We start from the raw sequence: 27,901 nt of genomic DNA, 5'->3' as shown, positions 1-27,901 counted from the left end.
CTAGTTCAGTGGTACTGTAATAGAGTACCTTTATTTTTGCAACACAGTGTGGTTCCTTTCATGTGAGATAAGTTACTGTCTGACTACGGTGGTGGTGCAAGTGCTTTACACTCCTCCTAGATAAGCCTTGGCTGCTCACCACAGCTACCACTAGAGAGCCCTGGCTTCCTAGACACTGTTTCATTGACTGCTAGGGGTTGCCTGGACCTGGTATAAGGTGCAAACATAAGTGTCGACCACACACCAGGCCAGCTTCGTACATTGGTGGTGCAGCAGTGGGCAAGGCCTTACCACTCTATCACTGGTACCTTTCCACAGAAAAGTCTACCACTAGTCTGTAGGTTACACTACACTTGGTAGTTAGCATCACTAGGCTTCTAGCTCAGGTAAGTTGGGTGTATGGCATAACCTTTCTCTAAACGTTTAGAAAGCCTAGTTACCTAGTGCACCCACACTACTCTAGGGAAAATGTCTTCAGTAAAAAACATAGCTCAGGCCCTAGACTTTCAGTATGAGGGAGATGTGTGCTTCTAGGAAGCTGTAGACAAGGAGAAATCCAAATAAATCTCTCCTAGAGATGCTCCTCCAAGCTGATAGCCAGAGCACTGCAGGCCAGGAATAGCAAGAGGGAGAGACTGGCCCTGCAGTCTTAGATAGGCTAGACCTAGAGTTTACTTGAGAGGGTCAGGAAGAAACTGGGGAACACACTAGTCCTGTAGGGAGCACTCATGGCATTGAAAAGAAAGGACACACCAGTAGGTCCATTTTTACTCCCAGGGGGATGGTGCAAAGGGCCTCCAGGAGGAGGGGTAGATCCTCATCATCTGCCTATGCCCATTTCTCAATATTATCTGCTGAGATTAAACACTCTAGCTTAGAGGAGGAGTCCCTAGATAGAAAATTCAGCAAAACTGAGGCTAGAAGAGGCCAGACTGAGGCTGCAGCAGCAACAGTTAACCCTGGATAGGAGGCCTTGGCAGTGGAAACAGAAAGGAGAATTGGGGGCGAACACCCCATGGTGGCAGCAACAGCTTTAGGGACACCAGGGTCAGGGAGGAATACTGTGTGTAGGAAAGTAGCCTCTTTCTAGCTTGCTTACGCCAACATTTTTGTCTGTTTGACTGTGTTCACTGGCATCCTGCTAACCAGAACCCAAGTGACTGTGCTCTCTCTAAATTTGGTTGCTGATAATGTTTTCTTCCTACAATTGGAATACTGCCGCCCCCCCCCCCCATGTGAGTCCCTAGTAAATGGTACCTAGGTACCCAGGGCATTGGGTTGCAGGGGATCCATGTGGGCTGCAGCAGTTATTCTGGCACCCATAGGGAGCCCATGCAAAGGGTTCTGCAGGCCTGCCATTGCAGTCTGCGTGAAACTGGTGCGTCCACCCGTTTTCACTACTGGTCACTACACCAGGTCACTATGTCACCCTATGGTATGCCCTCTCAGCCCAGAGGGCAGGGTGCAGGTACCTCTGTTTGAGGGCACCCCTGCACTAGCAGGGGTCCCCCACAAACTCCAGATCCATTTTCCTGGAATTTGAGTGCAGGGACGCCATTTTAAATGTGTACTGGACATAGACCACTATGTCTAGCTACATAATGGTAACTCCGAACCTGGGCATGTTTGGTATCAAACATGACGTAATCATACCTCAGTACCTTTGCAAGTATTAATTGTATGATTCCATGCACTCTGGGGGATCCTTAGAGGACCCCCAGCATTGCTATCACCAGACATACAGGGTTTTCCGGGGAGCCTAGCTGCTGCCTCCCCCCAGACAGGTTTCTGCCCTCCTGCTGCTTGTTCAGATCAAGCCCAGGAAGGCAGAACAAAGGATTTCCTTTGGGAGAAGGGGATAACACCATCTCCCTTTGGAAATAGGTGTGACTGGCTTGGGAGCGGTAGCCTCCCCAAGCCACTGGTTTGCTTTGAAGAGCACATTTGGTGCGTTCTGTGCATAAACCAGTCCACACCGGTTCAGGGACACCCAGTCCCTGCTCTGCCACGAAACTGGACAATGGAAAGAGAATTGACCACTCCCTTGTCCATCACCACCCCAGGGGTGGTGTCCAGAGCTCCTCCAGCGGGTCCCTGGGTTCTGCCATCTTGTTTCCAAGGTTGGCAGGGAGCTCTGGGAGCATCTGAGTGGCCAGGCAGCTGACGTCGGAGCCCCTTCCTCATAGATGTTTACCTGGTTAGGTGACCAATCCCCCTTTCAGGGCTATTTAGGGTCTCTCTCTTGGGTGGGTCCTCAGATTTGGCTTGCAAGGTTCCAGCAGGACACCTCTGCTTCAACTTCTGGCCAATGGAACTGTGACTGGACCCTCCAGGAACCGACAAACGCTGCTACAATGAAGAAGACTCTTATGCAACTTTGTTTCCACGTCTCTTGCCAGCTTTGCAACATTTCCTCAGCCGTGCATCCCCCGAAGACTGCAGCTCTTCAGCCTGCACAAGAAGAAAAAGGATTCTCACTTGGAGGGAAGGAGTCACTTCCCTGCAACCCCAGGCACCTACAAGAAGCGATGACCGGCTGCGTAGACTCCTCTCATCCTGAGTTGTGTGGATCCTGCATCACGGGTGGTGGTCCGGAGTAGTCCTCTTGGTCCTCCCATAGTACGAAACCCTGCAAAGCACAGCCTCCTGCGTGGTTGTCCTGCGGTGTGGGATCCTGTTTTGTAGTGCTGCGTGGGCTTCTTCTGCGACTCCTGTGTCCCCGTCCTGTGGAACTCCTGTGGGTGCTGCCTCTGCTCCTGTGGGACTCCCTGCAACTATGAGGGTCCCTTGTGACTCCCTCTCCTGGGTTTATTCCTCATGGGCCTTGCTGGTCCCCGGAAGCACCTCTTTTCCAGTAACCGCAAGTTTGCCTTTGCTAAGGCTTGTTGGTGGAATCCCTGCACCGATAACCATGTGCAATATTCCTTCGAGTTTGGGACGCCATCAGCATCCATCAGGAACTCGTCTCTGGCTCCAGGGCTGCAATGCTGACCTGTTCTTCATCACCGTCGACCAACTCCTGCATCCACATTTGAGTGGGCAGTAGCTCCTACTCTTCCTGGACTCCTCTGTGACTACTGGACTTGGTCCGCTCTCTCCACAGGTCTTCTTTCTTCAGGAATCCAATGCTGGTTTTTCTGCAGTCTTGGCTGGGTCTCTTCTTTTTCTTCTTTTACTCCAGTTGGGTGGTTTAGGGGAACTCCAGTGTTTTACTCCTGCATTCATGGTCGGGTTGCTGGGGGTACTCTGTCGCTTACCTTTATTGTTTTCTAGTACTCCCAGCTCCCCTCTACACATTTTACTTACCTAGGTGCGGGGTACCTCATTCGCATTCCACCTTTTTAGCATGTTGTTTTTGCTCTCCCTAGGGTCACTATTGGTTATTGCAATTTGCACTATTTTCTAACTTTTTCTATACATATTTCTGATTACTTGTGTATATATTTAATGTATCACTTACCATCTAAGGGTGGGTTACCTTTCTAGTATTGTGTGGTGATTTGTTCCAAAAATAAAGTACTTTTATTTTTGTACAACTGAGTGTTTTTCATGTGTGTAAGCGCTGTGTGACTACAGTGGTATTGCATGTCTCTTAGATAAGCCTTGGCTGCTCATCCACAGCTACCTCTAAAGAGCCTGGAGTCTACACACTGCCTACACTTCACTAAGAGCGGATACCTAGACCTAGTAGAAGGTGTAAGTACCTTAGGTATCCACCACACACCAGGCCAGCTTCCTACATTGGTGGGATAAACATTTGCAATTGCCTTACCACTCTGTCACTTTGTACTTTCCACAGGAAAGACTATTTACTAGCTAGGAATATACACATACATCTAGTTTCAGGACACAGTCTCTAGGCTGGGATTGGGTAAGAGAGGGGTCTAGGTATAGCCCTTGCTCCAAACTTCTCTGAGAGAGACTAGAAGTTAGGGAGGTTAGGCACACCCTACCCTCTCTAACATGTCTTCAATACCTAGCACATCTCAGAACATGGGTTCTCACTATGAGGACCTCACCCTTCAGGAACTGACAAAAGTGTGTAAGAGTAGGAAACTGAAGTCTGGGAGGAACCCTAATAAGAGTCTGCTCTTAGGACTTCTCCTCCAAGATGACCAGGATCAAGGTGGTAGCCAGGAGGAGAGGGAGGGGGATGTATATTCTAACCCCACCAGTGTTAGAAAGAGAGGATCCGGACACTGAGGAGGGACCCTCAGAGGATCACAGGGTCTCTACTAAACCCACTAGTGTAGCTGGGAGCACCACAGGAAGTGCCAAAGGTGGCCATGTTAGTAGGCCTCCCTTTGTAACCAGGAGACTAGTTCAGAGGGTTAGTATGCCTAGGGACAGATCCTCATCCTGCCACGCATGTCATCTCAGTATCTGAGGGGACAAACTGCTCAACTCCAGCAGAAGATTCTCTAGACAGGGAGCTCAGGAAACAGGTTGGAGGAGGCCAAGCTGAGGCTGCAACAGCTAGCCCTAGATAGGGAGGCCTTGGCAGTAGAGAGAGAGTGAGACAGGGACTGGGGTTAGCACCCCATGGTGGCAGCAGCTTTGGTTTCAAGGAACCTAGGGTCAGGGAGGACTCTTTGATTCCAGAAATCTTAGCAAGGTTGCTCCCCCATACAAGGTGGGGATGACATCCAGAAGTGGTTTGCTGCTCTGGAGAGGGCCCGTAAAGTTTTGAAGTTCCCCCAGAGACAGTGGGCTGCTATTCTTTGGCTCTCCTTCTATGACAAGGGGAGAGATAGACTCCTTACTGTCAGAGAGGAGGATGCTGATAACTACACAGTTTTGAAATCTGCTCTGCCTGAAGTATTTGGTCTCACTACTGAACAGTATAGGATCAAGTTCAGAGATACCAAGAAAGAGTCCTCCCAAGACTGGATTGATTTTGTGGACTGCTCTGTAAAAGCTTTGCAGGGCTGGAAACATGGTAGCAGAGTCAGTGACTTTGATGGCTTGTATAATCTAATTCTGAGAGCACATATTCTCAATAATTGTGTGTCTGATTTGTTGCACCAGTACTTGGTAGACTCAGATCTGACATCTCCCCACGAATTGAGAAAGAAGGCAGATAAATGGGTCAGAACAAGGGTGAGCAGAATCACTCATACAGGGGGTGACAAAGATAAGAAAAAGGAAACTGATAAGTCCCAGGTCAAGGATGGGGACAAAGATATAAGTACAGAATCCCCATCAGGCCCACAAACCTCCTCTGGGGGTGGGACTAAAACCTCTTCCTCCTCTACACGTTAAAAAGCCTTGGTGCTATGTGTACAGAAATAAAGGCCATAGGCCAGGGGACAGCTCCTGCCCTGATAAAGCCCCTGAGCCTTCCACCATTACTACATCCACTTCCACTCCCCTAGTAGTAGTAGTAATAGTGGTGGTACTACTGGCAGTAGTCAGCCCAAAAGTGTAGTTGGGTTCACATTTGGGACCTGTAAGGAAATGCCTCCTTGGCATGGTTGCCCCCTGACTTTTTGCCTTTGCTGATGCTATGTTTACAATTGAAAGTGTGCTGAGGCCTGCTAACCAGGCCCCAGCACCAGTGTTCTTTCCCTAACCTGTACTTTTGTATCCACAATTGGCAGACCCTGGCATCCAGATAAGTCCCTTGTAACTGGTACTTCTAGTACCAAGGGCCCTGATGCCAAGGAAGGTCTCTAAGGGCTGCAGCATGTCTTATGCCACCCTGGAGACCTCTCACTCAGCACAGACACACTGCTTGCCAGCTTGTGTGTGCTAGTGAGGACAAAACGAGTAAGTCGACATGGCACTCCCCTCAGGGTGCCATGCCAGCCTCTCACTGCCTATGCAGTATAGGTAAGACACCCCTCTAGCAGGCCTTACAGCCCTAAGGCAGGGTGCACTATACCATAGGTGAGGGTACCAGTGCATGAGCATGGTACCCCTACAGTGTCTAAACAAAACCTTAGACATTGTAAGTGCAGGGTAGCCATAAGAGTATATGGTCTGGGAGTCTGTCAAACACGAACTCCACAACACCATAATGGCTACACTGAAAACTGGGAAGTTTGGTATCAAACTTCTCAGCACAATAAATGCACACTGATGCCAGTGTACATTTTATTGTAAAATACACCACAGAGGGCACCTTAGAGGTGCCCCCTGAAACTTAACCGACTGTCTGTGTAGGCTGACTAGTTCCAGCAGCCTGCCACACCAGAGACATGTTGCTGGCCCCATGGGGAGAGTGCCTTTGTCACTCTGAGGCCAGTAACAAAGCCTGCACTGGGTGGAGATGCTAACACCTCCCCCAGGCAGGAGCTGTAACACCTGGGGGTGAGCCTCAAAGGCTCACCCCTTTGTCACAGCCCAGCAGGGCACTCCAGCTTAGTGGAGTTGCCCGCCCCCTTCCGGCCACGGCCCCCACTTTTGGCGGCAAGGCTGGAGGGAACAAAGAAAGCAACAAGGAGGAGTCACTGGCCAGTCAGGACAGCCCCTAAGGTGTCCTGAGCTGAAGTGACTCTAACTTTTAGAAATCCTCCATCTTGCAGATGGAGGATTCCCCCAATAGGGTTAGGATTGTGACCCCCTCCCCTTGGGAGGAGGCACAAAGAGGGTGTACCCACCCTCAGGGCTAGTAGCCATTGGCTACTAACCCCCCAGACCTAAACACGCCCTTAAATTTAGTATTTAAGGGCTACCCTGAACCCTAGAAAATTAGATTCCTGCAACTACAAGAAGAAGGACTGCCTAGCTGAAAACCCCTGCAGAGGAAGACCAGAAGACGACAACTGCCTTGGCTCCAGAAACTCACCGGCCTGTCTCCTGCCTTCCAAAGATCCTGCTCCAGCGACGCCTTCCAAAGGGACCAGCGACCTCGACATCCTCTGAGGACTGCCCCTGCTTCGAAAAGACAAGAAACTCCTGAGGACAGCGGACCTGCTCCAAGAAAGGCTGCAACTTTGTTTCCAGCAGCTTTGAAAGAACCCTGCAAGCTCCCCGCAAGAAGCGTGAGACTTGCAACACTGCACCCGGCGACCCCGACTCGGCTGGTGGAGATCCAACACCTCAGGAGGGACCCCAGGACTACTCTGATACTGTGAGTACCAAAACCTGTCCCCCCTGAGCCCCCACAGCGCCGCCTGCAGAGGGAATCCCGAGGCTTCCCCTGACCGCGACTCTTTGAATCCAAAGTCCCGACGCCTGGGAGAGACCCTGCACCCGCAGCCCCCAGGACCTGAAGGACCGGACTTTCACTGGAGAAGTGACCCCCAGGAGTCCCTCTCCCTTACCCAAGTGGAGGTTTCCCCGAGGAATCCCCCCCTTGCCTGCCTGCAGCGCTGAAGAGATCCCGAGATCTCTCATAGACTAACATTGCGAACCCGACGCCTGTTCCTACACTGCACCCGGCCGCCCCCGCGCTGCTGAGGGTGAAATTTCTGTGTGGGCTTGTGTCCCCCCCGGTGCCCTACAAAACCCCCCTGGTCTGCCCTCCGAAGACGCGGGTACTTACCTGCAAGCAGACCGGAACCGGGGCACCCCCTTCTCTCCATTCTAGCCTATGTGTTTTGGGCACCACTTTGGACTCTGCACCTGACCGGCCCTGAGCTGCTGGTGTGGTAACTTTGGGGTTGCTCTGAACCCCCAACGGTGGGCTACCTTGGACCAAGAACTGAACCCTGTAAGTGTCTTACTTACCTGGTAAAACTAACAAAAACTTACCTCCCCTAGGAACTGCGAAAATTGCACTAAGTGTCCACTTTTAAAACAGCTATTTGTCAATAACTTGAAAAGTATACATGCAATTTTTATGATTTAAAGTTCCTAAAGTACTTACCTGCAATACCTTTCGAATGAGATATTACATGTAGAATTTGAACCTGTGGTTCTTAAAATAAACTAAGAAAAGATATTTTTCTATACAAAAACCTATTGGCTGGATTTGTCTCTGAGTGTGTGTACCTCATTTATTGTCTATGTGTATGTACAACAAATGCTTAACACTACTCCTTAGATAAGCCTACTGCTCGACCACACTACCACAAAATAGAGCATTAGTATTATCTATTTTTACCACTATTTTACCTCTAAGGGGAACCCTTGGACTCTGTGCATGCTATTCCTTACTTTGAAATAGCACATACAGAGCCAACTTCCTACATTGGTGGATCAGCGGTGGGGTACAAGACTTTGCATTTGCTGGACTACTCAGCCAATACCTGATCACACGACAAATTCCAAAATTGTCATTAGAAATTGATTTTTGCAATTTGAAAAGTTTTCTAAATTCTTAAAAGACCTGCTAGGGCCTTGTGTTAGATCCTGTTTAGCATTTCTTTTAGAATTTAAAAGTTTGTAAAAGTTTGAATTAGATTCTAGAACCAGTTGTAGATTCTTAAAAAGTATTCCAACTTTTAGAAGCAAAATGTCTAGCACAGATGTGACTGTGGTGGAACTCGACACCACACCTTACCTCCATCTTAAGATGAGGGAGCTAAGGTCACTCTGTAAAATAAAGAAAATAACAATGGGCCCCAAACCTACCAAAATACAGCTCCAGGAGCTTTTGGCAGAGTTTGAAAAGGCCAACCCCTCTGAGGGTGGCAACTCAGAGGAAGAGGATAGTGACCAGGAGGAAAATTCCCCCCTACCAGTCCTATCTAGGGAGAACAGGGTCCCTCAAACCCTGACTCCAAAAATAATAGTCAGAGATGCTGGTTCCCTCACAGGAGAGACCAACACCTCTGAAATCACTGAGGATAACCCCAGTGAAGAGGACATCCAGTTAGCCAGGATGGCCAAAAGATTGGCTTTGGAAAGACAGATCCTAGCCATAGAGAGGGAAAGACAAGAGATGGGCCTAGGACCCATCAATGGTGGCAGCAACATAAATAGGGTCAGAGATTCTCCTGACATGTTGAAAATCCCCAAAGGGATTGTAACTAAATACGAAGATGGTGATGACATCACCAAATGGTTCACAGCTTTTGAGAGGGCTTGTGTAACCAGAAAAGTGAACAGATCTCACTGGGGTGCTCTCCTTTGGGAAATGTTCACAGGAAAGTGTAGGGATAGACTCCTCACACTCTCTGGACAAGATGCAGAATCTTATGACCTCATGAAGGGTACCCTGATTGAGGGCTTTGGATTCTCCACTGAGGAGTATAGGATTAGATTCAGGGGGGCTCAAAAATCCTCGAGCCAGACCTGGGTTGACTTTGTAGACTACTCAGTGAAAACACTAGATGGTTGGATTCAAGGCAGTGGTGTAAGTAATTATGATGGGCTGTACAATTTATTTGTGAAAGAACACCTGTTAAGTAATTGTTTCAATGATAAACTGCATCAGCATCTGGTAGACCTAGGACCAATTTCTCCCCAAGAATTGGGAAAGAAGGCGGACCATTGGGTCAAGACAAGGGTGTCCAAGACTTCAACAGGGGGTGACCAAAAGAAAGGGGTCACAAAGACTCCCCAGGGGAAGGGTGATGAGACAACCAAAACTAAAAATAGTAAAGAGTCTTCTACAGGCCCCCAAAAACCTGCACAGGAGGGTGGGCCCAGAGCCTCTTCACAAAACAATGGGTACAAGGGTAAAAACTTTGATCCCAAAAAGGCCTGGTGTCATAGCTGTAAACAGCATGGACACCAAACTGGAGACAAGGCCTGTCCCAAGAAAGGTTCCACTCCAAACTCCCATCCAGATAACACTGGTATGGCTAGTCTCCAAGTGGGATCAACAGTGTGCCCAGAGCAAATCAGGGTCCACACTGAAGCCACTCTAGTTTCTGAGGGTGGGGTGGATTTAGCCACACTAGCTGTCTGGCCGCCTAACATGCAAAAATACAGACAGCAACTCTTAATTAATGGGACTAGAATAGAGGGCCTGAGGGATACAGGTGCCAGTGTCACCATGGTGACAGAGAAACTGGTTTCCCCTGGCCAATACCTGACTGGAAAAACCTATACAGTCACCAACGCTGACAATCAGACTAAAGCACATCCCATGGCAATGGTAACTTTAGAATGGGGAGGGGTCAATGGCCTGAAACAGGTGGTGGTCTCCTCAAACATCCCAGTAGACTGTCTGCTTGGAAATGACCTGGAGTCCTCAGCATGGGCTGAGGTAGAACTAAAAACCCATGCAGCAATGCTGGGTATCCCTGAACTGGTGTGTGTGAAAACAAGAGCACAATGCAAGGCACAGGGTGAAAAAGTAGAGCTGGAGTCTGGAAAAATGGCCCAGCCTACCAAGAGAACAGGAAAGTCAGTTGGGAAACCAACTGCAACACAGCAAAAGAAAGGGAACCTCTCTTCTCAGGAAGAAGTTCTGCCCTCTGAGGGAACTGAGCCTTTGGAGCTTGAACCTTATCAGGTTGAGCTCTTAGGCCCAGGGGACCCTCAAGGGAGGAGCTGTGTAAGGGGCAAGAAACCTGTCCCTCTCTTGAAGGCCTTAGGCAGCAAGCTGCTGAAGAGTCCAAAGGCAAGAAAAATGGAACACATAGGGTCTATTGGGAAGATGGACTCCTGTACACTGAGGCCAGAGACCCCAAACCTGGTGCCACTAGGAGAGTGGTAGTGCCTCAGCTGTTCAGAGAGTTCATCCTAACATTGGCCCATGACATTCCCCTTGCTGGACATTTGGGACAAACCAAAACGTGGGAGAGGTTAGTCAACCACTTCTACTGGCCCAATATGTCCAACATGGTTAAGGAGTTTTGCCTCTCCTGCCCCACCTGTCAAGCCAGTGGTAAGACAGGTGGGCATCCAAAGGCCCCCCTCATTCCACTTCCAGTGGTGGGGGTTCCCTTTGAAAGAGTGGGTGTGGACATAGTTGGTCCACTGGAACCTCCCACAGCCTCAGGAAATATGTATATCCTGGTAGTAGTGGATCATGCTACCAGGTATCCTGAAGCTATTCCCCTTAGGTCGACTACTGCCCCTGCAGTAGCCAAGGCCCTCATTGGTATCTTTACCAGAGTGGGTTTCCCTAAGGAGGTGGTGTCTGACAGAGGTACCAACTTCATGTCAGCATACCTGAAACATATGTGGAATGAGTGTGGAGTGACTTATAAATTCACTACACCTTACCATCCACAAACTAATGGCTTGGTTGAGAGATTCAACAAGACATTAAAAGGCATGATCATGGGACTCCCAGAAAAACTCAAAAGGAGATGGGATGTCCTCTTGCCATGTCTGCTTTTCGCTTACAGAGAGGTGCCACAGAAGGGAGTAGGATTCTCACCCTTTGAACTTCTGTTTGGTCATCCTGTAAGGGGACCACTTGCTCTTGTTAAAGAAGGCTGGGAGAGACCTCTCCATGAGCCTAAACAAGACATAGTGGACTATGTACTTGGCCTTCGCTCTAGAATGGCAGAGTACATGGAAAAGGCAACCAAAAACCTTGAGGCCAGCCAACAGCTCCAGAAGTTTTGGTATGACCAAAAGGCTGCACTGGTTGAGTTCCAACCAGGGCAGAAAGTCTGGGTTCTGGAGCCTGTGGCTCCCAGGGCACTCCAGGACAAATGGAGTGGCCCTTACCCAGTGCTAGAAAGGAAGAGTCAGGTCACCTACCTGGTGGACCTGGGAACAAGCAGGAGCCCCAAGAGGGTGATCCATGTGAACCGCCTTAAGCTCTTCCATGACAGGGCTGATGTAAATCTGTTAATGGTAACAGATGAGGATCAGGAGGCAGAGAGTGAACCTCTCCCTGATCTTCTGTCATCAGACCCAAAAGATGGCTCAGTAGATGGAGTGATCTACTCAGACACCCTCTCTGGCCAACAGCAAGCTGATTGTAGGAGAGTCCTACAACAGTTTCCTGAACTCTTCTCCTTAACCCCTGGTCAGACACACCTGTGTACCCATGATGTGGACACAGGAGACAGCATGCCTGTCAAAAACAAAATCTTTAGACAGTCTGACCATGTTAAGGAAAGCATCAAGGTGGAAGTCCACAAGATGCTGGAATTGGGAGTAATTGAGCGCTCTGACAGCCCCTGGGCTAGCCCAGTGGTCTTAGTCCCCAAACCTCACACCAAAGATGGAAAGAAAGAGATGAGGTTTTGTGTGGACTACAGAGGGCTCAATTCTGTCACCAAGACAGATGCTCATCCAATTCCTAGAGCTGATGAGCTCATAGACAAATTAGGTGCTGCCAAATTCTTAAGTACCTTTGACTTGACAGCAGGGTACTGGCAAATAAAAATGGCACCTGGAGCAAAAGAGAAAACAGCATTCTCCACACCTGATGGGCATTACCAGTTTACTGTTATGCCCTTTGGTTTAAAGAATGCCCCTGCCACCTTCCAAAGGTTGGTGAATCAAGTCCTTGCTGGCTTGGAGTCCTTTAGCACAGCTTATCTTGATGATATTGCTGTCTTTAGCTCCACCTGGCAGGATCACCTGGTCCACCTGAAGAAGGTTTTGAAGGCTCTGCAATCTGCAGGCCTCTCTATCAAGGCATCCAAATGCCAGATAGGGCAGGGAACTGTGGTTTACTTGGGCCACCTTGTAGGTGGAGGCCAAGTTCAGCCACTCCAACCCAAGATCCAGACTATTCTGGACTGGGTAGCTCCAAAAACCCAGACTCAAGTCAGGGCATTCCTTGGCTTGACTGGGTATTACAGGAGGTTTGTGAAGGGATATGGATCCATTGTGACAGCCCTCACTGAACTCACCTCCAAGAAAATGCCCAAGAAAGTGAACTGGACTGTGGAATGCCAACAGGCCTTTGACACCCTGAAACAAGCAATGTGCTCAGCACCAGTTCTAAAAGCTCCAGATTATTCTAAGCAGTTCATTGTGCAGACTGATGCCTCTGAACATGGGATAGGGGCAGTTTTGTCCCAAACAAATGATGATGGCCTTGACCAGCCTGTTGCTTTCATTAGCAGGAGGTTACTCCCCAGGGAGCAGCGTTGGAGTGCCATTGAGAGGGAGGCCTTTGCTGTGGTTTGGTCCCTGAAGAAGCTGAGACCATACCTCTTTGGGACTCACTTCCTAGTTCAAACTGACCACAGACCTCTCAAATGGCTGATGCAAATGAAAGGTGAAAATCCTAAACTGTTGAGGTGGTCCATCTCCCTACAGGGAATGGACTTTATAGTGGAACACAGACCTGGGACTGCCCATGCCAATGCAGATGGCCTTTCCAGGTTCTTCCACTTAGAAAATGAAGACTCTCTTGGGAAAGGTTAGTCTCATCCTCTTTCGTTTGGGGGGGGGGTTGTGTAAGGAAATGCCTCCTTGGCATGGTTGCCCCCTGACTTTTTGCCTTTGCTGATGCTATGTTTACAATTGAAAGTGTGCTGAGGCCTGCTAACCAGGCCCCAGCACCAGTGTTCTTTCCCTAACCTGTACTTTTGTATCCACAATTGGCAGACCCTGGCATCCAGATAAGTCCCTTGTAACTGGTACTTCTAGTACCAAGGGCCCTGATGCCAAGGAAGGTCTCTAAGGGCTGCAGCATGTCTTATGCCACCCTGGAGACCTCTCACTCAGCACAGACACACTGCTTGCCAGCTTGTGTGTGCTAGTGAGGACAAAACGAGTAAGTCGACATGGCACTCCCCTCAGGGTGCCATGCCAGCCTCTCACTGCCTATGCAGTATAGGTAAGACACCCCTCTAGCAGGCCTTACAGCCCTAAGGCAGAGTGCACTATACCATAGGTGAGGGTACCAGTGCATGAGCATGGTACCCCTACAGTGTCTAAACAAAACCTTAGACATTGTAAGTGCAGGGTAGCCATAAGAGTATATGGTCTGGGAGTCTGTCAAACACGAACTCCACAACACCATAATGGCTACACTGAAAACTGGGAAGTTTGGTATCAAACTTCTCAGCACAATAAATGCACACTGATGCCAGTGTACATTTTATTGTAAAATACACCACAGAGGGCACCTTAGAGGTGCCCCCTGAAACTTAACCGACTGTCTGTGTAGGCTGACTAGTTCCAGCAGCCTGCCACACCAGAGACATGTTGCTGGCCCCATGGGGAGAGTGCCTTTGTCACTCTGAGGCCAGTAACAAAGCCTGCACTGGGTGGAGATGCTAACACCTCCCCCAGGCAGGAGCTGTAACACCTGGCGGTGAGCCTCAAAGGCTCACCCCTTTGTCACAGCCCAGCAGGGCACTCCAGCTTAGTGGAGTTGCCCGCCCCCTCCGGCCACGGCCCCCACTTTTGGCGGCAAGGCTGGAGGGAACAAAGAAAGCAACAAGGAGGAGTCACTGGCCAGTCAGGACAGCCCCTAAGGTGTCCTGAGCTGAAGTGACTCTAACTTTTAGAAATCCTCCATCTTGCAGATGGAGGATTCCCCCAATAGGGTTAGGATTGTGACCCCCCTCCCCTTGGGAGGAGGCACAAAGAGGGTGTACCAACCCTCAGGGCTAGTAGCCATTGGCTACTAACCCCCCAGACCTAAACACGCCCTTAAATTTAGTATTTAAGGGCTACCCTGAACCCTAGAAAATTAGATTCCTGCAACTACAAGAAGAAGGACTGCCTAGCTGAAAACCCCTGCAGAGGAAGACCAGAAGACGACAACTGCCTTGGCTCCAGAAACTCACCGGCCTGTCTCCTGCCTTCCAAAGATCCTGCTCCAGCGACGCCTTCCAAAGGGACCAGCGACCTCGACATCCTCTGAGGACTGCCCCTGCTTCGAAAAGACAAGAAACTCCTGAGGACAGCGGACCTGCTCCAAGAAAGGCTGCAACTTTGTTTCCAGCAGCTTTGAAAGAACCCTGCAAGCTCCCCGCAAGAAGCGTGAGACTTGCAACACTGCACCCGGCTACCCCGACTCGGCTGGTGGAGATCCAACACCTCAGGAGGGACCCCAGGACTACTCTGATACTGTGAGTACCAAAACCTGTCCCCCCTGAGCCCCCACAGCGCCGCCTGCAGAGGGAATCCCGAGGCTTCCCCTGACAGCGACTCTTTGAATCCAAAGTCCCGACGCCTGGGAGAGACCCTGCACCCGCAGCCCCCAGGACCTGAAGGACCGGACTTTCACTGGAGAAGTGACCCCCAGGAGTCCCTCTCCCTTACCCAAGTGGAGGTTTCCCCGAGGAATCCCCCCCTTGCCTGCCTGCAGCGCTGAAGAGATCCCGAGATCTCTCATAGACTAACATTGCGAACCCGACGCCTGTTCCTACACTGCACCCGGCCGCCCCCGCGCTGCTGAGGGTGAAATTTCTGTGTGGGCTTGTGTCCCCCCCGGTGCCCTACAAAACCCCCCTGGTCTGCCCTCCGAAGACGCGGGTACTTACCTGCAAGCAGACCGGAACCGGGGCACCCCCTTCTCTCCATTCTAGCCTATGTGTTTTGGGCACCACTTTGGACTCTGCACCTGACCGGCCCTGAGCTGCTGGTGTGGTAACTTTGGGGTTGCTCTGAACCCCCAACGGTGGGCTACCTTGGACCAAGAACTGAACCCTGTAAGTGTCTTACTTACCTGGTAAAACTAACAAAAACTTACCTCCCCTAGGAACTGTGAAAATTGCACTAAGTGTCCACTTTTAAAACAGCTATTTGTCAATAACTTGAAAAGTATACATGCAATTTTTATGATTTAAAGTTCCTAAAGTACTTACCTGCAATACCTTTCGAATGAGATATTACATGTAGAATTTGAACCTGTGGTTCTTAAAATAAACTAAGAAAATATATTTTTCTATACAAAAACCTATTGGCTGGATTTGTCTCTGAGTGTGTGTACCTCATTTATTGTCTATGTGTATGTACAACAAATGCTTAACACTACTCCTTGGATAAGCCTACTGCTCGACCACACTACCACAAAATAGAGCATTAGTATTATCTATTTTTACCACTATTTTACCTGTAAGGGGAACCCTTGGACTCTGTGCATGCTATTCCTTACTTTGAAATAGCACATACAGAGCCAACTTCCTACAGGACCATAGTGGAATTTATCTAAAACAGCTTCTGTCTCTCAGGGTGGCACTGGCCTTGCCACCCCAGCTGCTTGTCTGCTTAATATGGGTAAGTACAAGCAGAAGATTCAGATAAATGGTGTTGAGGCTGAGGCCTACAGGGACACATGTGCCAGTGTCACCATAGTTACTGAAAAGTTAGTGTCACCTGCACAACACCTTCTTGGTCACCAGTACCAAGTCACTGATGTGAATAACTCCACTCAGCCCCTCCCCTTAGTTGTAGTACACGTTAGCTGGAGTGGAGTAACTGGCCCTAAACAGGTAGTAGGCTCACCTAGCTTACCTGTTGAGTGTCTCTTAAGAAATTACCTAGATACCTCATATTGGGCTGAGGTAGCGTTCCTTACCCATGCATCCACGCTGGGTATCCCCAAACAATTGTTCCCTTTAAGCTCAAAAGAGACCAAAAAGCAAAGTAGGGAAGGAGCCTGAAATAATGGCCCAGGACACTCCTAAAAACAGAGGCATGCAGGATGCCAAATTATCCCTTGCCCATCTTCCCACTAAGGATCCTATTCCTCTGAGGGAGGATACCACCCCCAGGGTGGAGTCTGTACCACAGGAGTCAAAAGCTGCCACAGCTGAGCTCCCAGGAGTAAAAGTACCTCTCTGTGAGGAACCTAAGACAGAACAGCAAACCTACCCTGTCTTATAAAATTGTAGCAACCCTCCAGACCTCCCAGAGACACATTAGTGCAGCATCCCTGCATAAACCCCAACACATTAGGACAGCCAACCTGTCCTTATGTAGAGCCCATGGGCCAGCAATCCTGTCCTGCTATACCCCAAGTAGGACAACAACCCTGTCCTCCTTTAGAGACTTTGGGACACCCTTTTTGTCCTGCTCTAGCCCTGCTAACACAGCACCCTTGTCTAGCATTATAACCTTTAGGACAGCAACCCTGTGCTAACATAGGGGACCAGGGACAGTCATCCTGCCCCACTCTAAAACTTTTACCACACCTTAAAAATAGGGAATCACAGGGTCCACAGTTTAAATGTACTTCAGGTAAAAGTAACCAAACAGGGTGGTTCACCTCCTTACAGGGAAGGAACCACAGAGTGGATGATAAAGGGAGTAGCCACTCTACTGCATAGCTACTCTCCACTTATCACCACTTAGACAATAGAGTATCAACTGGCCAAGGTTAGCATTATTGTCCTTTGTTTTGGGCGTGGGTGGTGTAGGAAAGTAGCCTCTTTCTAGCTTGGTAACCCTAATTTTTTGGCCTGTTTGTCAGTCTGTTTGAATGTGTTCACAGGGATCCTGCTAACCAGGACCCCAGTGATTGTGCTCTCTCCTCTAAATCTGGTTGCTGATAACTTTTTCTTACCACAATTAGCATACTGGTCCCCCCACGCAAGTCCCTAGTATATGGTACCTAGGTACCAAGGGCATTGGGGTTCTAGGGGCTCTCTATGAGCTGCAGCAGTTATTCTGCCACCCATAGGGAGTCCATGCAAGGGGTTCTACAGGCCTGCCATTGTAGCCTGCGTGAAATGGGTCCATGCACCCTCTCAGCCCAGAGGGCACGGTGCAGGTACCCGTGTGTGAGGGCACCACTGCACTACCAGAGGTGCCCCCACAAACTCCAGATCCATTTTCCTGGACTTTGTTAGTGCGGGGACGCCATTTTCCAAGTTTACCGGACATAGGTCACTACCTATGTCCAGCTACATAATGGTAATTCCGAACCTAGGCACATTTGGTATCAAACAATACTGTTGCAAGTATTGAAGGTATGATTCCTTGCACTCTGGGGGCTTCTTAGAGGAACTCAAGCACTGCTACACACCAGTCATACCAGGTTTTCCCGGCAGCCCAGCTGCTGCCACCCCTCAGACAGGATTCTGCCCTCCTGCTGCTTGATCTGATCAAGCCTAGGAAAACAGAACAAAGGATTTCCTTTGGGAGAGGGAAGTAACACCCTCTGACCTTTGGAAATAGGTGTGACTGGCTTGGGAGGGGTCCTCCCCAAGCCACTGGTTTGCTTTGAAGGGCACATTTGGTGTCCTCTGCATAAACCAGTCCACACTGATTTTGGGACCCTCAGTCCCTTCTCTGGCACGAAACTGGACAATGGAAAGAGAAGTGACCATTCCCCTGTCTATCGCCACCCCTGGGGTGGTGCCCAGAGGTCCTCCGGAGGGTCCCTGGGTTCTGCCATCTTGTTTCCAAGTTTGGCAGGGAACTCTGGGAGCACATGAGTGGCCAGGCAGGTGATGTCTGAGCCCCCTCCTGATAGGTGCTTACCTGGTTAGGTGGCCAATCCCCCTTTCAGGGCTATTTAGGGTCTCTGTCTTGGGTGGGTCCTCAGATTTGGCTTGCAAGATTCCAGCATGACTCCTCTGCAACCTCTGCTTTGACATCAGGCCACTGGAAGCACGACTTGACCCTCCAGGAACCGACAAACGCTGCTAAAACGTTTCCATGTCTTCTGCCAGCTTTGCAACATTTCCCCAGCCGTGCATCCTCCGAAGACTGCAACTCTTCAGCCTGCACAAGAAAAAGAAGGAATCTCCCTTGGAGTGAAGGAGTCACTTCCCTGCAATCGCAGGCACCTACAACAAGCGATGACCGGCTGCATGGTTCTTTTCTCATCCTGAGCTGCATGGATCCTGCATTACAGGTGGTGGTCCGAAGTAGTCTTCTTGGTCCTCTCTGCCAGCTTTCCAACTTTAGTGAACGTAAGGACTTCCCTTCCCATGCAGGACAGTACCCCGTGCACAGCATCTCTTGCAGCTGCCAAGGCTTGTTTGCATCTCCTCCAAGGGATCTTCAGGCAACATGTAGCCCCAGCTCCCAGAATGCCATACTCCAGAGCACAGCTTCCTGCGTGGTTCTCTTGCGATGTGGGATCCTCTTTTGTAGTGCTGCGTGGGCTTCTGTGACTCCTGTGTCCCCGTCCTGTGGGTGCTGCCTCTGCTCCTGTGGATGCTCTGCGGCGATGAGGGTTCCCTGTGACTCCTCCTCCTGGGTTGAGTCCTCTTGGGCCTTGCTGGTCTCTGGTAGCATCTCTTTTCCACCAACCTCAAGTTTGCCTTTGCCAAGGATTGTTGGTGGAATTCCTGCGCCAACACCCATCTGCAATCTTATTTCCAGCGTAGGACTTCATCAGCATCCATCAGGAACTCTTCCACAGCTGCAATGCTGACCTGTTCTTCATCACTGTCGACCACTCCTGCATACACAGCTGAGTGGGCAGTAGCTCCTACTCTTCCTGGACTCCACTGTGACTCTTGGACTTGGTCCCCTCTCTCCACAGGTATTTTTTCTTCTGGAATCCACCGCTGGTTTTCTTGCAGTCTTGTCTGAGTGTCTTCTTTTTATTCTCCGTTTGAGTGGTTTGGGGAAAATCGAGTGTTACTCCTGCATTCCTGGTGGCTGTGGGGTACTTTGTTACTTACCTCTGTGGTTTTCCAGTACTCCCCTCTACACATTTTACTTACCTAGGGGGGATACCTTATTCGCATTCCATTTTTTTTTGTATATAGTTTTGCTCCCTCTAGGGTCACTATTGGTTATTGCAATTTGCACTGTTTTCTAACTTTTTCTATACCTGTTTCTGATTACTAGTGTATATATTTAGTGTATTACTTACCTCCTAAGGGTGGGTTACCTTTCTAGTATTTTGTGGTGATTAGTTCCAAAAATAAAGTACTTTTATTTTTGTACAACTGAGTGTTTACTTTCATGTGTGTAAGCGCTGTGTGACTACAGTGGTATTGCATGAGCTTTGCATGTCTCCTAGATAAGCATTGGCTGCTCATCCACAGCTACCTCTAGAGAGCCTGGCTTCTAGACACTGCCTACACTTCACTAAGAGGAGATAACTGGACCTGGTAGAAGGTGTCAGTACCTTAGGTACCCACCACACTCCAGGCCAGCTTCCTACACTATGACTCCAGGAACCTAATTCAATTGTCCCACCTTACAAGATTGAGGATGACATTCACAAGGGGTTCACTGCCTTGGAGGGGGCCTGTAAGGTACAGAGGGTCCCTCAAGACAGTGGGCAGCCATCTTGTGGCTTTCCTTTTCTGAAAAAGGCAGGGACCAAACTCCTCACTGTCGGTAAGGGAGATGCAGACAATTATCATGCACTCAAGAATGCAGTCCTTGATGGATTTGGGTTGACCACATAGGAATATAGAATCAAATTCAGGGATTGATTTTGTGGGCAGCTCTGTCAAGTACCAGCAAGAATGGTTGTATTGCAGCAATGTGCATGATTATCAGGGCTTGTACAATTTTCTTGTGAGAGAGCACATTCTTAACAATTGCATATCTGATGAGATACATCACTATCTGGTGGACTCAGATCTGACCACTCCCCAAGAATAGGGACAGATGGCACATAATTGGGTTTGCACCACGTCAGGTGGGAAATCTTCCACAGGTGGTGACCACAAGAAGAAGGATTCTTCCAAGAATCATGACAAAGGTGAGGACAAATAAAACAAGCAATAGTTTTCATCAGACCCACAAAACTCTTCTTGGTGGGGGAGGTCTAAGTCTTCTTCCTCTTCCCACAAGAAACCTTGGTGGTACATCTGGAGACAAAAAGGCCACAGGGCAGGTGACAGCACCTGTCCTAAAGGAGTACCAAGCCTGCTACTACCACTTCTACCCCTAGAGGTAGCAATAGCAGTGGTAGTAGTGAGGCTGGGCTCACCCTGGGAACTGTAGTGGGCTCTGGTTAGTCATGGAGACCACTGAGGCAGTTTTGGTCTCTGAGGGTGGCATTGACCTTGCCACCATAGCTGCTTGTGCCCTTAATATGGGTAAGTACAGGCAGCATCCCCTTATCAATGGTGTTGAGGCTGAGGCCTACAGGGGCACAGGTACCAGTCACAATGGTGACTGAAAAACTGGTGTCACCTGAATAACACTTACTTGGTCACACTTACCAATTTACTGACGCTCACAACAACACTCTGTGCCACCCCATGGCTGTTGTTGACTTCAGCTTGGGGGTAGTGTTTACTGGGCCAATTGAAGTTGTGGCATCCACTGACCTACCTGTAGGATGTCTGTTAGGTAATGATTTGGAGAGTTCATGGAAGCACTTGCAGTAATGTTGGGAATCCATGGACACATCTTTGCTTTGACCTGCGCACATGTCTAGAAAGAGGAAGAGCAAGGAACACTGGAGCCTGGAAAAATGGCTCGGGAAGCTCCCAAAAGCAGAGGCAAGCAGGGTAAAATGGTACCCCCTGTTAAGATTTGTATTCAGAATCCCACTCCTGAGGGAGAGGAACCTGCTCTTTGGGTGAAACCTACACCAGCGGAGCTTAAACCTGATACAGCTGAGCTTTTGAGTGCAGGAGAACCCACCAGGTAGAAACGTAGCCTAGACCAGAAGTCCTGTCCTACTCTAGAAAGTCTGAGGCAGTAACCTGCAGCTCAGGAAGCAGTAGATTTCAGTGAGACCCATACGGTCTACTGGAACAGTAACCTACTTTATTCTGAGGCAAGGGACCCCAAATGTGGTGGCACCAGGAGGTTGGTCATTCCTCAAAAGTTTAGGGAGTTCTTATTGACCTTGACACATATTTCCCTTGCATTACATTTGGGGCAAAGCAAGACTTGGGACAAACTTGTCCCTCACTTTCACTGGCCACACATGTCTGAGGATACAAAGGAGTTTTGTCGCTTCTGTGTTAACTGTCAATCCAGTGGCAAGGCAGGTGACACTACAAAGGCTTCCCTAATTCTACTACCAGTGGATGAGGTTCCCTTTGAGAGGGTAGGTGTGGACATTGTTGGCCCCCTGGACCCTCCAACTGCAGCTGGGAACAGGTTTATACTGGTGGTGGTGAACCATGCCACCAATTACCCAGAAACAATTCCCCTTAGGATGAGTACAGCTCCTGCAGTGACAAATGCCCTCCTGTGAATCTTTCCCAGGGTGGGTTTTCCTAAGGAGGTGGTGCCAGACAGATGTGCCAAGTTCATGTCTGCATACCTTAGACCATGTAAAAGGATTGTGGTGTCACCCACAAACAAATGGGTTAGTTGAGAGATTAAATAAAATGAAAGGCATGATAATGGGACTCAGAACAAATCAGGAGGAGATGGGATGTCCTATTGCCTTATCTCCACTTCACCTACAGGGAAGTTGCACAGAAGGGAGTGGGCTATAGCCCCGTTGAGCTTTTGTTTGGACATGGTGTTAGGTACACTTGCCCTTGTGAGGGAGGGTTGGGAGCAACCCTTCAAACAGGACATTTTAGACTATATGCTAGGCCTACGATCCAGAATGGCTGAATACATGAAGAGGGCATCTAAAAACCTTGAGGCCAGCCAAGAACTGCAAAAGCAGTGGTATGGCCAAAAGGCTGTGCTGACTGTTTACCAGCCAGGACAGAAAGGGTGGGTCCTGGAGCCTGTGGCTCCCAGAGGACTTTAAGATAAATTGAGTGGTACTTACACTATTGTGAAGAAAAAAGGTGAGTTAACCTACTTAGTTGGACGTAGGCACTTCCAGAATCCCCCTAGAGGGTGATTCATGTGAATCGCCTGAAGGCTTGCTATGACTGGGCTGACACGATTTTGCTCATGGCTACTGATGAACGTCAGGAAGAAAAGAGTGACCCTTTAACTGACCTCTTCTCCCACAACCCAGTAGATGCCTCAGTAGAGGGAGTAGTTCTTGCTGACTGCCTCTCCGACGAAGGAAAAGATGAGTGTAAAAATCTCCTGGGTCAGTTATCTAAACTGTTTACACTGACCCCTGGTCAAACCTCCTGGTCTAAACATACCATTGACACAGGTTAGACTGCCTGTAAAAAGCTAAATATATAGGCAGCCTGACCATGTCAGAGAATGCATCAAAGCCAAAGTGCAAAAGATGCTGGACTTGGGAGTCATTGTGCTTTCAGACAGCCCTTGGGCTAGCCCTGTAGTCTTGGTACCCAATACTCACTCTCAAAATGGTAAGAGAGAGATGAGGTTCTGTGTTGACTACAGAGGCTTCAATATAGTCACCAGGACTGATGTTCATCCAATCACTAGGGCAGATGAGATGATAGATACTCTGGCTGCTGCCAAGTATCTCAGTACATTTGATTTGACTGCTGGATACTGGCAGATCAAATTATCAGATGATGCCAAACCCAAAACAGCATTCCGAGCACCTAGTGGGTATTATCACTTTACTATGATGCCCTTTGGTTTGAAGAATGCACCTGCAAAATTTTAAAGGCTGGTTAAACACATTTTCCAAGGCCTGGAAAGCTTTAGTTCAGCATATCTAGATGATATAGCTGTCGTTAGCTCCACCAGAAAGGATCACCTGGTCCACCATGGAAATGTACTTGAAGCCATGAAAAAGGTAGGCCTCACTATTAAGGCATCAAAATGCCAGATAGGGCAGGGCAAAGTGGTTTATTTGTGCCACCTAGTAGATGAGGGGCACATTCAGCTACTCCAAGGCAAAATACAAACCATAATGGATTGGGTTGCCCCTACAATTCAGACTCAAGTCAGATCCTTCTTAGGACTGACTGGGTATTACAGGAGGTTCATTAAAGGGTGTGGTTTCATTGTAGCACCCTTAAATGACCTCACATCCAAAAGAATGCCAAAGAAGGTCTTGTGGACAGCTAGATGCCAAAAGGCATTTGATGACCTGAAACAGGCCATGTGCTCTGTTATCATCCTAAGACACCCTGACTGCTACAATCAATTAATTGTCCAGACAGATGCAGTAGGAATAGGGGCAGTACTTTCACAACTAAACGAAAAGGGCCAGGATCAACATGTTGCTTTTATAAGTAGAAGGTTGACCCTTAGAGAGAAGCTTTGGTCAGCCATTGAAAGGGAGGCCTTTGCTGTGGTCTGGGCCTTGAAGAAGCTGAGGCTCTAACCGTTTGGTACTCACTTTCTTTTTCAAACAGACCACAAGGCTCTCCTATGGCTTAAAAAGATGAAAATCCCAAATTGTTGAGATGGTCCATTTCCCTACAGGGAATAGACTATACAGTGGAAAATAGACCTGATAGTAAGCACTCCAATGCAGATGGACTCTCCAGATATTTCCACTTAGACAATGAAGACTCAACTGGTCTAGGTTAGTCTTATTGTCTTTTGTTTGAAGGGAAGAGGCACTTTTTGGCATGGTCACCCCCACATTTTGCCTGGTATTAGTGAGCTTAGACTCTTTTCACTGGGATCCTGCTAACCAGGACCCCAGTGATTGTGCTCTCTCCTCTAAATTTGATTACTTGGGACTTCACACACCCCACAATTGGCATACTAGTGCTCCCATATAAGACCCTACTATATGGTCACCAGTGCATTGGGGCACCGGGGGTTCCCGATGGGCTACATCATGTATTACGCCACCCATGGGTGAGCCCATGTATAATGTGTCTGCAGGCCTGCCATTGCAGCCTGTGTGAAGAGGTGCATGCACCCTTTCACTTCAGGTCACTGCACCAGGTCACTGCAAGCCACCCCTATGGTAGGCCCTCCTAGCCCAGAGGCCAGTGTGCAGGTACTTGTGTGTGAGGGCACCCTTGCATGAGCAGAGGTGCCTCTACGAACTCCAGCTCCATTTTCCTGAACTTCGTAAGTGTGAGGACGCCATTTTATGCATGTACTGGACACCGAAATCACTACCTGTGACAGGTTTCTGCCCTCCTGCTGCTTAACCAGCTCAACCTGAGGAAGGCAGAACAAAGGATATCCTTTGGGAGAGGGAGGCAACACCCTCTCCCTTTGGAAGTAGGTGTTACATTATTGGGAGGGGAAGCCTCCCTAAGCCACTGGAATGCCTTGAAGGGCACGTTTGGTACCCTTCTTGCATAAACCGGGTTGCACCAGTCCAGTGACCCCTAGTCCCTGCTCTCGTGCAAAACTGGACAATGGAAAGGGCAGAAATCCCTACCCTGCCCATCACCACCTCAGGGGTGGTGCCCAGAGCTCCCCCAGGGGCCACTTGATTCTGCCATCTTGAATCTGAGATGGGCAGAGGCCTCTGGGAGCATCTCAGTGGCCAGGACAGCCAGGTGACATTACAGACCCCTCCTGATAGGTGGTCACCCTGCTAGGTAACCAAACCCCCTTTCTGGGCTATTTAGGGTCTCCCTCTCGGATAGTTCCTCAGATTCGATGTGCAAGATTCCAGCAGGATTCCTCTGCAATGGTTACTTCACCTTCTGGCCACTGGAAACACGACTGGAAACTCTAGGAACTGACAATCTGCATCTACAGTAACAACTCTGCTCTGCAACATTGTTTCTCTGGCTCCTTCCAGCAACTGCAACATTTTCCCGGCTGTGCATCTTGTGAGGGTGACAAGTCTTCAGCCTGACCAAGGGAGCTAGAAGGAATCTCCCTTGGAGTGAAGGAGCCAGCACAAGACACAAGAAGGAATCTCCCTTGAAGTGAAGGAGCCACTCCCCTGCATCCGCAGGCACCAACTGCAACAGCGACCAGCTGCGTGGATCTCCTCTCCTCTATAGCTGCATGGATCCTGCATCACAGGTGGTGGTCTGGAGTGGTCCCCTTGGTCCTCTCTACCAGCTGTCCAACATGGGAGACTGTAAGCCCTTGTCTCTCCCCACAGGACAGTACCCTCCGTGTACTGCGTTTCTTTTAGCTACCAAGCCTTGTTGGCATCGCCTCCACGGGATCCTCGGGCTCCGTGTAGCCCCAGCACTCATCCCTGCGACGCACAGCCCTCTGCGTGCTCCTCCAGCGACTCCTTTCTAGGTGTGCTGTGTGGGCCTCACCGCAGCATCTGTGCTTGCTGCCTGGGGATGCTGCCTCCTCTTTCTGTGACTTGCCTCACTGCTGAGGGTCACCCAGGATTCCCCTCTGTGGGTTGAGTCCTCCTGGACCTTGCTGGTCCCCGGCAGCTCCACATTTCTTCTCCAATGACATTTGCCTTTGCCAAGACTTGTTGGTGGTTTTTCCACACCACTGACCAAATGCAATCCTCCTTCCGGCGTAGGACGTTGACTGCATCACTTCAGGAACTCTTCAGCTGCTCCAGGGCTGCACTGCTGACTGTCTTCGTTCAGGTGGGTAGTGGCTCCTATCACAACGGACTCTCCAACGTGAACTGGATTTGGTCTCCTTCTTTTACAGGTTTTCCTTTACCAGGATCCATCTTTGTTTTTTTACAGTCTTATCTGGGTCTTGCAAAATCCTATTCTGAAGTCTTTTTGGTAGGTTTCGGGAGAACTAGGTACTTCACGCTTTTCTCCTGGTCGCTAGGGGCACTGTGGTACTTAAGTTTTGGAGTTCCTAGTTCCTCCAGCTCCCCTCAACTGATTCCACATCCTTAGGTTAGGTTGCATTCCATTTTCATAGTATATAGTTTGACTCCCACCCTCCCCACCGGTCTTCAGTACTTAGTATTGCTTTCACTGTTTTCTATTGCCTTTTTATGCTAATTCCTGAGTTCTAATTTGTATATAACAGTATGTTTACTCACCGGCTAGTTGAGTATTGCCTATAGAGTATTTTGGTTTTTGTGTTACCATAGTAAAGTACCTTTATTTTTGTAACACTGTGTGGCTCTTTCATGTGTGTAAGTGCTGTGTGACTACAGTGGTACTGCATAAGCTTTGTATGTCTCTTAGATATGCCTTGGTTGCTCGTCCACAGCTACCCCGAGAGAGCCTGGCTTCCTAGACACTGTCTACACCTCACTAATTGGGATACCGGGACCTGGTATAAGGTGATAACACCATAGGTGCTCACCACACTCCAGGCCAGCTTCCTTCAGATTGAGCAGCTCTCATGGGCATTGCGAACACACGTGACTGTTGGCAAGTTCTTGGGCACTTATGCCCTAGCTCCACACCAACCTGCCAAGCAAGGTGACACTTCGGCCACCTCCACGGTGCTTGTGCACCTCGGTTGGCATGAGCCCTCAGACTCCATTCCTATTGTGAATACTTGTGCGTAACTACCCGTGCCGTGGTCACTTTGGCAATGTGCCCATTCACACAGGAACCACACCATCCGTCGTAGACATGGATGCCCCGGGTTGGAGAGTCCATCCATGCCTGGCCTGGCCTGGGTATGCAAACCTGCACAGGGGTAACAGTGCCTGTATCTAACTGATATGGATGGTGTGGGCACATTCACTCTGTACTGGCTGAGGGAAAATGCTCAGAGCTCCTAAGCTTTTGAGTTGTATGGTGCTCAGCAGCAGTTATTCACCTTCTGGGCTGCTGCGCCAGTGCACCACATAGGGGAGGTCTCCAGCACGTGGGTATGCTGGTATGGTCCGGCCAGGTCCATACTTTACCCAGCCCTCTAGGCCTAAGGCACACTCCAGGTCCAACCATGGCTGGACACACACGTTGGCCAGCGCGGTCCCTCAGTCTGGGAGTGTCCGCGCCTGCATCTCCACTCTGCCCACACATGAGTCCGAAGTTTGTGGCCCATAGCCACGGTTCAGGGAACCAGCTCCCCTCCTTGGGATCAGGCTGGCTTCCTTTCGGTATGGGTTCCCCAACAACCAACCCCACCTGAGCACATCATTCGGGTTGTGCCTTCCTGGTTCCATGCCACCCACCAACCCCCTCTGCTAGGGCCCTCTGGGGGTAGTGTAGAGCACACTCAGGTGTAGCCCCCCTCACGTGGTCCCTATCCTGAGTGCAGATGCCTGCTAGCCCTGCAAGCCTACTGAATCAGGTCTCGGACATGGTCACCAGGTTGTCAAATGGGCAGCACATTTGCCAGAATTGCCCTTGGTAACCAGGACTGCACCAACCCCCCTTCTCCCGGTATTTAGTACTCCTATCGTCTGGGGACAGTCGGAGTGGCACCCCAGGCCACGTCCTCCCCCGAACCCCATACCCCATCTTCGGTAGGAAGGGGTGCTCACTTCCCTAGTGCCAGACTTCGGTGAAGTGTCCAAAGTCCTAAGATCCAGGACAGGGAGACAATATAGGCTGGGAGGGAAAAGCAAAACATTTCAGGATTTCTCCCTAAA

Source organism: Pleurodeles waltl, chromosome 12 (genome assembly GCF_031143425.1).
Source record: "Pleurodeles waltl isolate 20211129_DDA chromosome 12, aPleWal1.hap1.20221129, whole genome shotgun sequence".
In the NCBI taxonomy this organism is placed as follows: domain Eukaryota; kingdom Metazoa; phylum Chordata; class Amphibia; order Caudata; family Salamandridae; genus Pleurodeles; species Pleurodeles waltl.
The sequence above is the reverse complement of the archived record's forward strand: the minus strand, read 5'-3'. Positions refer to the sequence as shown.